General features: G+C 35.7%; 1 pseudogene; it reads left to right on the top strand.

The window, feature by feature from the left end:
• The window catches only part of LOC113752232, a 9311-nt pseudogene extending 1489 nt beyond the window's left edge, over window positions 1-7822 (top strand).
• The last annotated feature ends 522 nt before the right edge of the window (window positions 7823-8344 follow it).

Raw genomic sequence — 8344 nt, 5'->3', positions numbered from 1 at the left:
GTATTATCTTGAATTAAGGTTTATTAATTGAATTTTGTGGATATCTACATTAATCATTCAATGCATTTTTTGGTTCTATGGTCTGTTTGGTTTTTGTTAAGTTGTAAAAGTACCAGAAATAAGGTAGAAAGTACACGAAATTGCATAAATTGCTGGATTATTATTTCATTTTGTTTTACTATGATCGTTTTCTTATTGGTTCAAACGAAGTACTCAGATCTCTGCTTTGCTGTTTTATCTTTTGCATTGCATTCTGATTGCTGCTAATTTAGGCGCGCAAGCAAGGTACAACTGCTGTTGCAGAAGGGTACTCCATTAAAACACCGTACCTTGCGCTTTTTAGCGTTGTACAGTTGGTGCTATTGTTATTTCTTTCTTTAATGTGGGAAATGACTACTTGAATCCATATTAGCGTGATGGCTTGGCTTGATTGAACAGTCAACTGAACATTTGAAAACAAAGGTCTATTTGAAAAGGAAAAAGGCAATCTTTTTCTCGTGGGTATATCCTGGAAATGATATTAAATAATGACACTTTCTTTTTTTGTTTTGATATTACAGATGTTGTTACTGAGTTTATTGAAGGTTTGGTGGAAACATATCCGGGTTTGCAGTATTTGGATGGTTTCCCTGAGGTAATGCTTTTCATTCTCATTGAACTACTTAGTTTTCCTCTGCTTTTAGTGTATCTGTTTGGAAACGAATATTCTTCCTTAGCCACGCGTCCCAAAGAATTTTACTAGACTAAACTTTTGATTGTCAGGTTAAAGTTGTGTTGAGAGCCGACATCTCAGGTTCAACACATGACAAAGTTGCAGTGATATCAGGTTGGTAGCAACTTGACTATGTGTTAGTTTTCGGCAAAATCTTGCTGATCCTTCACTTTTGTTGCATAAGTTTTAATTAGACTTTTTATTACTAGCATATAGTCAATGTATAGCATTCTAAATGTGAATTGGCTATATATAGGCATAATTAGTCTCTCTTGATCTGATTTTGATTGACAGAGAAGAGTGAAATGGCTTATCCTCTTATTTCCTCTATTTACACCATTAATACTCTGTTGGGCTTTTTACTTCAATTGCTCCTTCTATAATAGTCAGTCACCTAGGAGATCTTAGCTGATTGGACGATATGCTCAAGAAATTAAGCTTATTTGCGGCAAAACTTACGAAATCAGGTGTAATCTGATACAACTTAAACTGAGCTTCTGAATGTTGAGATTTTTGTGATATACAGGAGGTGGAAGTGGGCACGAGCCTGCTCAGGCAGGATTTGTAGGAGAAGGGATGCTGACGGCAGCAATTTGCGGCGACGTTTTTGCCTCCCCACCTACTGACTCCATTTTAGCTGTATGATGTGTTCTTGCTAAGATGGAATAGAAAATATCTCTTTTATTACATAATATTTGATATACTTCCTTTATTTTCTTTGAGTTAATTCCCTGGTTTTAATCATATATAGGGCATTCGAGCAGTGACTGGTCCAATGGGATGCCTCCTGATTGTTACGGTATTGTTAATCTAAATTTTAGAAAGTTTACTGCTGTGGTTGACTTTAGGCTAACAAGATTTTGAAGGTAATTATGTTGACAGTTGATATTGGTTTTGGACAATGACTAGAATGAGCTTCATATATCCTAAATACTTCGGAAAAATTTGAGTTTTACTGAACTTGTCTAGCTGTGATTCTGCTCTAATTTCCTGATTGAAAAAAATTTGTTTTGATAGAATTATATTGGTGATAGATTGAACTTTGGCTTGGCAGCTGAGCAAGCAAAATCTGAAGGCTACAAAGTAGAGGTACATGATTATGTTAATTTCAACTCAAAGGTGTTTTTTTTCTATGGAAAACTGAAAAGTAGGTACTTAAGTTGTTACAGTATCCTTAAGTTCGAATCCTTTGTGTGTTTGCAGATGGTAATTGTTGGCGATGATTGTGCTTTACCTCCTCCTAGAGGAATAGCTGGACGAAGGGGTTTGGCTGGGACCGTTTTGGTCCACAAGGTTGAGTTTAGTAGTATAGTTGGTTTCCTAAGTATCTTTTATGTTTATGTTTTTTCTTTTTTGATTTCTAAGTCTCGCATCCCCTTCATTGCTTAATGAAGGTTGCTGGAGCTGCAGCAGCTTCTGGCCTTTCTCTTTCTGCTGTTGCAGCTGAAGCAAAACGTGCATCAGAATTTATTGGCACAATGGGTGTGGCATTGTCTGTTTGCACGTTGCCAGGTCAAGTAACATCAGATCGTTTAGGCCCTGGAAAAATGGAGCTTGGTCTTGGAGTCGTAAGTCTTTTCTACCATCAACACTTTGCTTGGTGTTAATTGATTTGTGATCTTTTATATGAATAGTTAGTTGTTTGCATGTTCTTTGGACGTTGTAAGTTCTCTCCATCTTTTGTTATAAAATATTGCAATTTACTGATCGAGATATCTAGTTTTAGATTCAAGGTGATATTTGGGGCTTTGTATCTGTTCTCCTTAAAGATTTTTATGGAAAATCTGTAAGCACTTGTTTGGAATTTGGAATCATTATGGATATGTTTTACATCTCAAGATTTCGGGGACCCACCATATAATCCTGCTTAGGTTTAGATGGAAAGAGAGAGGCGTCAGATGTTGAGCCTCTGGATTTGGCTTTGTAAAGAATGCATGTTTAAGCACCATGTTTTGCCTTTTGAGATTTGATTGGCTAGCTGCCTTATAAAGTCAACTAATTGAGAAACGTAAAATAGTTTCCTTTCAGGAAAGTAAAACAAGTGTTGTGATGGAAAATATTACTTTTCAAATGAATGGTTTAGACTTCATGAAATTTTGCTAACTTGACTTGTGGATATATAAATATGTGTGTGTGTGTATTTTCTGCAGGTAACTGATGCTTTGAGCTGTGAAGTTAAACCAGAATGTTTTGAGCTTATTTTGTTTGGCCTTTATATGCACAAGCTAATGCTTAAGGCTGAAAGCTCAACTTGCTAATTTTTTAAACCAGCTCATGGATATTCTGATCACAAGTTCATAACATGCTCAGCATAGCTTTAGAGAGAGCTGCCCATATACAGGACCGTTAACCCAACAATTTTTTTTCCATTTAAATTGAATTGTTTTACTTTTGTTTTTTTGGTCCATTCTGCAACACATTTTCTAGAAAATGTTTGAATGTTGTAGTTTTCAATGGTTATTAAAGAATACTTTCATTCTGCTAAATGATTAGTAGACAAATGCAAAATGAACACAATTGCATTATGGTGAATTTAAAGAAACCAAGTGTACCTTTATTCTGCTTTGTGTAATATTGTTACAGTTGATTTGCAAATTCTTTTTCAGCATGGAGAACCAGGTGCTGCTGTAGCTGACCTTCAGCCTGTGGATGTGATTGTCTCTCATGTTCTGAAGCAGATATTGTCACTGGTATGTGACATCTATGATATTGATTTTTAAGTGCTGTAGCTTTCATGCCATAGAAACAGAAAAGGTTCCACAATTAAGGATCTGTTAAGTTTATGTAATGTGGTACATATCCTGTTTCTTTAAATTGTTGGTATACTGATTTTGGCTAAAAGCCTACAATAATGGGAATGAGTGTTATGGATTTCCTGTTATGTAAATCTGTCATGAAGATTTGTGGAACTTACTGCTGCTGTTGATAATAGAGCTCAGATCAAAAGACATGAATTCTTCTAGGTGTTGTGCAACTGGATTTCTAATTAATAATTTTGCATTTTGCATTTTCTTTAAACACCAATTTAAAGTGAGTTTTGCATGTTTTATGCCTAATCCCGAAGGTGCACATGTTATAGTTGAAGAGTATGTTTGTGACATAAAGGTGCTTCAAAGATTTTTGCTCTATTTAACTGCTTTAGATAGAGCAGATTTTGGTGAAATAAAGGTATAAACACTGGCTGGAGGTAGAACAAAGTTGAAAGAGAGTATCTGGGATGGGAGAATAATTCTAATATTCTCATTACTGATATAAATATATATTGTGTTTATATATTAGGGGATCTAGCACTAATACCAAACTCAAGAATTAATTGAAGAAAAATGCACATCACAAAGGTTCTTTAAATGAACGAAGGTATTCTATGTTGTGAATTATGAATGGTAAATATATCTTCCTTGATTAATTGTACAATGTTTTTTGTATTTCTGTTGTACTTTTTCCCTTCAATTTTGATATTTGTCCTATCAATTCTGCTAATGCTCTTAGGTAATAGGAAAATTCCTACTAGATATTTGTCTTGTTTGGTCTTCAACAAGTTGTTTTTGTTTTTGTGTGTGTGTTCCTTTGGTGTAAGTGTAATTAGCTTTCCTTGTTAAGCCAATTTAAGCAAGTTTTCTGTAGTGACTGTAGTAGTTCTATTTGTTATTCCTTTTGTTTGAAACTGTTTTTGATTGTCATACCAATATTACTGTAGGAGACCAACTATGTTCCTATTACACGGGGCAGTCGAGTAGTGCTGTTGATTAATGGGTAAGATTCATTCATTTTTTATACCTTTAAAACATTTTACACATATTTCTGTGTTCCTTCTTTTCATGGGAATTTAGGGATATCCTGCTTATCTATACTCAATTAGCACGAGAACAGGTTGAAAAAAGGTTTTGATTATTAACTTGTCATTCACATGTCATTTCTTTCCTTTTTTCTTCCTCTTCCTTATGGCTTTCTATCATCTGCTAGATTTGTCACTTAAAGTGCATTATCTTATTAAGTGGTAAAAGAGTTCTAGGAGCATGAAAATGTCTGTTAAAGTCATATTCATCTTGTCTATTCCTTTTATAGATGTTTATGGCATCACTTGGGGCTTTGTCAATTATTATTAGTTGTTTCTCCAAAATTTACAAAAGGTGCAACTCTTTAGGAAGTTCATTTGATCAGATGAAGAGATGAAATAGGAAACCTCGTTGGAAGGCTAGAATGTTTGAAGTTTAGAAACATTATTCCCTTCCTACACGGATCGGTTTCTTTGCAAATTTCTCTACATGGTTCTCTTCGTTGTTGTTATGTCATTCTAATGGCAAAGGTATTTGGAGAATTATCAAGCACCAATATGTCATACTTTAGAATGTCCTAGCCAATGAAGTCATGAAACCATTTTAGGACATATAGGTCCTACTTTTATGTGATAGTTTCAAAGAAGTCCTAGATTCTGTATTTGAAGCTTCTTGTTCCTAATCTACCCTTTTGATTTTATTTCTTTCTTAATTATGGTTTCTGGACAGTGATTCAAGCATCTGATGTTAAATCTGCAATGCTTTTATCTTCGTCAACGTGAATTATCAAATCTAGGATTTATTCCTTAAACTGCAAAAGTCCAAGAGAAAGGAAAAGCTTTACTTTATATGCGTGTGGAGAAGTGACTATTATTCAGACTATATTAAGAAAATATGTCATTCTCTTATCCTTTTCCAAAATGGAGTTGATTTTGGAAAGTTTCAGATGGTAATTAGTCAATCTGTTTTGTCCAACATTGTGTGTATTCCACCTTCCCCCTTGAACTTGTATATGTATACATTACTTGATCACTTTGTATTGCAGATTGGGAGGTACACCTGTTATGGAATTGATGATTGCAGCTGGGAAAGTGGTACCTATGTTGCAGCTTGAACATGGACTGGCTGTTGAGAGGGTGTACACCGGCTCATTTATGACTTCTCTTGACATGGCAGGTTTGTTTATGTTGATGGAATTTCTGATTTAATATATATGGTATCTCTTCTCACCTGTAAACTTTTGTCAGGATTTTCAATAACTGTGATGAAAGCAAATGAAGAAATTTTGAACCGCTTGGATGCACCAACTAAGGCTCCATGTTGGCCTGTTGGTGTTGTTGGTTAGTATACGTACATATTTCTTGACACTATGCTTTTACGAAATCTTTAAACTGAATCAGTGATGCAAGTCTGTTGTATAAATGATTATATTAACTATTCATATATCTACACTTGCGAGCTAGATACTGTTTTGGATTGATCTGTTAACAACTTCACTGGAAAGTTTCATGTGGCTTACAGGTAATCGTCCACCTGCCAAGATTCCTGTTCCCCTTCCACTGTCACTTTCAACAAAGAGTGATGAGGTCTGTTCAATTTTTGGTTCCTCAGTTTCTGCTATTGTGCTTGTTGTCTGCATAGCGGTAATTTCGTTCTTATATATGGATTGCTATTTCTGGATGTGGAAAATGTATGATGGTTACTTCAACTACCTAACGCGAAAGAGTGTAACGTCAGTAAATGTTCTTCTAGAACATTTCCTTTGTTTGGTATTGAATTCGCTTGAGTTTGTTGCATGTCTTTGTTGTCTATGAGTTCTGATTTTATGTAGTTTTTGATAGATTGACCACCTTAATTGCAAAAGTTTGTTAGATGGAAGAATTTTACTATCTTTTGATGAACCTTGTGGAAAACAGCCCTTTGTAAGTCTTAGCCAAGTTAGCAACAGCCAACTCCCTTTTCTAGCTACGTTGACCTGCGCCACCTAAACATAAGAGGCATGAACTACATTAGCAGCAAAAACATAATACCATTTGTTTATCAAATATGAAGGTTTCCTGATCAGACTTCTAGGAGATTTCTACTTCTGATAAATTAATGTCTGGCGCTACTAGTTAAAAGTTTGGGCATGTACAGAATTTTACGACCTTTTAATATTTGTTCACCTGGAAAAGCTCCATGCTGTGTTATTTCTTTCCTGATACACCAGAAGTTCTAAGAAGTTTATAACAAGCAACCTTACAATGGTTTATTATTATCCTAATTTTTTATCTGCTTTGTCCTTACACCAGACATTGAGTCGGCCCGAACAGCTTAGTTCCTAGGGCTATCTTCTTGAGGCGGCTATTGAAGCAGGGGCAACAGCACTTATCAATCTAAGGGACGGCTTAAACGAAGGGGATAGCAAAGTGGGTGATGGAGACTCTGGTTCAACAGTGAGTGCCTTTTTTACAACTATCTTTTCTTTTCTTATCTGAATGACTTGATTGCCTAAGAGGTCTTTTTGGAATATCTGCAGATGTTCAGAGGGTACCACTAAGAATTAACAAGTGTACAGTCAAGCTATACTATCGTGTATGGCAAAACTTGTTGCAAATTGTGAACATGTTTAGGGCTCTTAAATGCCTGTCTATCATTCTCGTGGCTGCTGTCAATTGGCCAAAAAGAAGAAGGGGGCAAAAAATGACTATCATTAGCTTAGGCCTCTATAAATCCCTTGCTAGTACGTCCCAATCCCATGCACTTTCTCATTAGCCAGATCTGGAAGAGTCGAAGATGCTTTTTCTCATGGTCTTTAGAAGGAAAGTATTGAAATGGTGATGTAGCCCGTCATAGCAACCCACAATGGAATTTGGTCCTGGAGAAATGGTTGTCTTCGACGTTCATCAGCATAAGCCAATGATGATTTGCGATGAGAGGTATTAGCAGCAACAGGGAGGACAGCACCAGTATCTTATAGATTTGGACCAATTGGTGACGCATGCATGGCCAAGTTAAAGTAAAGTGCGTTCCAAGCACTTTGACAAAGTTGTGAAGGATACCACCCAGTATCATTGAGCGAATGGTTAAAAATATCTAACCAGCTGCTCTGGTCGCTTGGGTGTAGGTTAAACAGGGCCTTATTCTTAATTACACGCTCGCATGTCATAATGGTGTAACTGTCAACTCAAAACAGCTTATCCACATCCTCTGAAAGTTTGTTGGAAAGAAATTAGTATTGCCATCTTGTCCTTTGGTTTGGTGCCAACTGCCTAGTGGTAAAAAAGGATAAAAGTTAGTTTGGTGGTTGGTTTTTCCCTTTTTCCTTTATAAAGTACGAATATGTTGTCATAAAGTAGTTTGCATAGTGAATTATTTGCCAAAATTCTTTTTTTTTTCATCATGAACATATTTTTTAATTATTTTTCTGTGTCGCATATATTACATAAAAAAAAGTGTTACAGTATAAGGGGTGACTTGATTTATATCAAGTATTTGTCTCGGGTTTTTTTTTCCCATTATATACTCTTAGGGTGCAAGATAAGCATACAAAATATAAGGAGTAACCACTTCAAATTCTAATTCTAAATTTAGGAGACTTTAGTGAAAAAATTTTAAACTTTTTCATAAATCCGATCCCATCTCTTATCATATGCCTAGAGCTGTTAAGTCAATCGAGTAGCTCGAAAGCTCGTTAGAGCTCGGTTCGTTAAGGCTCGAGCTCGGCTCGTTAATTTTGATTAACGATCGAGCTCGAGCTCGAAACATGCTCGTTTAGTTAACGAGTCGAGTAGCTCGGCTCGTTTGATACTCGATAGTCGTTAGAGCTCGTTAATGAAGGGTATATTTGTCATTTTAGAAATCAAAAATTAATAAA

Source organism: Coffea eugenioides, chromosome 11 (assembly GCF_003713205.1).
Source record: "Coffea eugenioides isolate CCC68of chromosome 11, Ceug_1.0, whole genome shotgun sequence".
Lineage (NCBI taxonomy): Eukaryota > Viridiplantae > Streptophyta > Magnoliopsida > Gentianales > Rubiaceae > Coffea > Coffea eugenioides.
Note: the sequence above shows the minus strand (reverse complement) of the source record. Positions and strands in the feature narration are given on the sequence as shown.